Genomic DNA, 4369 nt, shown 5'->3' on the forward strand with positions numbered 1-4369 from the left:
TCACCTCTCCCTCAGTCACTAGTGTCAGTTTCTCTCGTGTTTTTTGGTCACAGGATTTTGTCTATGCTTTATTTTTCTTTTAAAACTTCAAGACATTCTGCTGCCGTTTAGTCCTTCGCCTCGACTTCTTGACACCACCACTGTTAGCAGTAATATCAGCTTATCTCTGTAGATATTTATTAACTTATATTAATCAAATCAGAATTGATTCTAATAAAAATGTATGATTCAAGTTACTTTCTACTTTGACTTACTGACCAAAAACATTCTTAAGATGAAACCTTAAGAATGTGGTTGGTGAAGCAATCTGTTCATTTTTTTTATAGCGGCTTGAACCTGCTCAGGGTTGTTGGGAGGTGGTGCCCACCTCCGGAGGTCACTGGGCGAGAGGCAGGGTACACCCTGAACAGACTAACAGTTAATAGGCCAAATCATCCAGCCTTACCGTTATCATGAGATGGGGTGACGGAGACGAACCCAGAACGCAGACTCATGTTTTTCTTAAAAAAGAAACTAATTTATTAAACTGAAGAATTAACAAAACCAAAAGCTGACGTGGCAGCACACAAATAGGAAACATAAACTAACTCAAAACTAAGATGGAAACAAAAACACAAACTGAGGCAGGGAGCATGATCAGGCAAGATGACAAACAATGAATCAGCAGAGTATGGAAGGAAATGACCAGGTTTTTACATACTGAGGATAACGAGGTGAGTGGGAACAGGTGAAATGATTACTAAGTAGGGACAGGTGAAGATGGGCTTGGCAGGGAAACCGGCAGGGAGACTGAGAAGGAGAAAATGAAACATGAACTTGAGACAAGACAGGATCCAAAACAAAAACACACAAAACCAGATAACAGAATAAACTAAAACAAAGGAAACCCAAATCCCCACAACTGTTGATCTTGCTTAAAGTAATTCTAAAAATAGGTAAACCATCTTGCCTGTATTCTGTCATAATACCTGTCTACAGTTATTATGTATGCTATGTCAGATTAAAAAAAAGTCAACATGTAAGCAAAAACACAAATTGTTTAGAAATTGTGGAGGAATAAATTAAATCTCTAAAAGTCCAAAAGCCATCTGACATCACAGTCTTATACTAGATGAACTGTTTTAAATATTTTGCTCCTTGAGAGAATCATTATTGTCAACTTTTGGCCACTAAGTTTCAGAGTAGCAATAATTTGTAATGATGGTGGCAAATACATAAATTACCTGCCATCTTCATTTTCTCACTTTTCCTCTCACTTGTAAATTGTTTATTCCACTCAAAGCACAACGTAAAAGAGAATATGATGGGTTGTCTGAACTAAAACACTACAAAGAAGACTTTCTTTGTGACACTGTAATGAAAATCTTTGGTGTGACATTAAACCAATGTCAGTGACAACCAAAATGATCCATCATGGGGAACTTAGCAGAATAGTTTTTTTTATCAGCTGAATGACAACCATTTCACTGGTGTTTTCTCTGAGTGTGTGTCAACAGGTAGATTGGTTCATTAATAGTAGATTTGATTATTGGATTAAAGTCACATCTTCAAGAGGTTTTATAATCACCTGTCAGTTTTCTTTGTGCATTTTCAGCAACTTCCATGCTGTCAGTTCTGTCAAACAGGTCTGTTGATGAGGAGTTTTGATTTCTAATGACAGTTTGTGACAGTTGAAAGCCGTAATACTATTATTAGCCTTCAGTCTACCAGCTGACACTTGCATATTCCTCATTACACAACCTCATCTTTTTGACGGAAGCTACACAGAATCCAAACAAAAACAACCCCCAAACACACACATACTCAACTCTTAATATCAAATCCTTTCATTTGGACTTCAGCTGGAGGAATACAACAGCTAAATTACCATAATAAATTAATTTCAAGCCTATTTTCCACCAGTCCCCCTCATTGGAACTAATTCTCTGCTTTCAGCTTTAGCACTTTCTGCTGTCAGCTTTATCACTTCTGATTACACTAAAAGTACAATAATTTATCATGTTTTTACCTTAGGTAAAAATGAGAACTTATATTAGTCAGAATCTTATCCAAGCTAAGCATTTATGCACTTTTATGTACAATATTTCAGTGCTATAAGCTACAATAATTCATTACATAAAAGTAGCACAAATTTGCCGTAGATCCACATTACTGCTTTTGGAGGTATTCCACAAAATTCACAAGTCAGAAAAGCTGCAGCTTAATATGCATGCGGTGGGATAATAAAACAAAACAAAACAGGATTTAGTCCTTTGACAAATTTTGGTTTGGTGTAGCACTTGTGTTGACCATAAAACAAAGTTGAAGTGAGTCTCCACAGACATATTATCATTGCCTGCTTTGCACATATTTTGGTACAAAAAAAAAAAAAACAGGGATGGAATGTGATGAAAACTCCAAAGCATTGTTCATCCAGAACCTCCATCAGTCACAGACTTGATATACTTGCTGATCCAAGGACAAGTTGTATACCTGCTGAGAAAAATGAGCATTACTTAGTTAGTTAGTTAGTTTTGATATAAGTTATATACATGATTACAAAGGACAGCCATGGAAATTTTCAATGAATGCGATTGATTTTAAACAACTTTGATAAGTTAATAGATGTTTTGTGTTTGATTGTATTATCTTTTATTTTGTCTTTTGCGCCCTTTTGACCCTGACCCAACAATTGTGGATCCTAAATTTCTCTCTCTCTCTCTCTCTCTCTGTCTCTCTCTTTCTCTGTTTTATTACGCATCTATATTAGCCATATGGTTAGGTTTTACTTGCATTATAAATTGTGTTAGTCTTGTTCAGCTGCCTTAGGGGCAGAGTGACACAAAAAACAAATTAAGGGATCAATTAAAGGCAAAACAGCAGCTCTCATTTTCCAGGATGGTAAAGAGATCTACAAGAAACACAGTTCAGTATTTCTTGCAACTGCTCTGCATGCAGACAGCGACCTATCCCCAAAGGACTTTACAATAACTCATGGGAAATGTGCTTTTACACAAGTGCTCAGCTCAGTCATATTTGTACAGTTTCGGTCACGTCTGTCATCAATATTTCAATTCTTTACAGTTTGTCAGTCTTTTTGTTTTATGCAGTAACTTGGCCAACTTCTTGAGTCTAATAAACGATTGTAAATAAATTAAAAAAAAAAAGAAGAATAAAAAAAAACATTAAAAAAAATCAAAACCTGGAAGAATTTACATCTACACAGGATCTAAATGGATACAAGTGATATTCAGATTGTCATAGTTGACCAAACTTTCACAACCAAACAATAATAGGCAACTGTCTGTTAGGTGTGTTTTTCAGAAGTTTACGCAGACTTAGATTCAGATACAGATTTTATTGAATTTGTTTTCCCCTTTCATTTATTAATCTTTATTTTTTTATTCATATATGTTTTTGTAATACATTGGTTTACATTTATTTATATCTGACTTATTTCCTCTTTTTTTTTGTATACATGCATTGCCATTGTTTATGAAAATGACAAGAGTTAATCGGCGGACCCGGTAATTCAGCCACAACACAGGAGTGAAAGAATAACACGTCTTTATTTATTGATAACCCGAGAGCGGCAAGCAGCTGCGGGGTCCTTGGTCGCCGTTCTGGGGAGAGAGAGGGCAGCTCAGAAGTTCGTACTCGAACCAGGAAGTGATTGCAAAAAGCGGGAGTTCCACTAACCTGGGAGAATGTGAGACGAGAGGAGGAATGCAGCACTCGTAGAATGATCGCCGAGAACAGTCCAGGAGCGGGGACCACTGCAGACGGCAGGTAGGTCGTTGGGGAAAAGGCAAGCTCGAGGTCGGGCAGGCGGGGGTCAAAACCAGGAGATCCGAGATCCAAATACAAAGCCGAGGGGGCAGGCGAGAGATCCAAGTCCGGGGCACAGGCAGGGGTCGAGGTCCAGTAATCCGAGATCCGGCTTGATTCCGACGAGGGTGAAGCGAAGGGGGAAATCCAAAAAACGTGAGCAAAGTCGAGGCACAGGAAGTCAGTCCGTGATCGCTGGAGAATTACTGGCATGAGAGCTTTCATAATCTGGCACTGAAAGAGAGCTGAGGAAGAGTATATATAGGGCGAGGCCCAGGTGCAGGAAGTGAAATCAGGAAAGGGGCGCAGGTGACAAGCATGAACGTGATTACAAGGAGACATGGCAGCAGATAAACGTGATCATTACAGAAATAAAACAGAATGACAAAAACATGGAAAAATAATAAATCTAAATACAAAAGAAACTCAATAACTCAAAACACTCAAATCATGACAGACATGTTGTCTCGGGGAAAATAATGCACATTGACAACTGATTCAAGCTGATTTAAAATAACCGCCACAGATGGATGGATGGATGGATGGATGGATGGATGGATGG

The sequence above is a fragment of the Kryptolebias marmoratus genome, linkage group LG2, assembly GCF_001649575.2.
Source record: "Kryptolebias marmoratus isolate JLee-2015 linkage group LG2, ASM164957v2, whole genome shotgun sequence".
Lineage (NCBI taxonomy): Eukaryota > Metazoa > Chordata > Actinopteri > Cyprinodontiformes > Rivulidae > Kryptolebias > Kryptolebias marmoratus.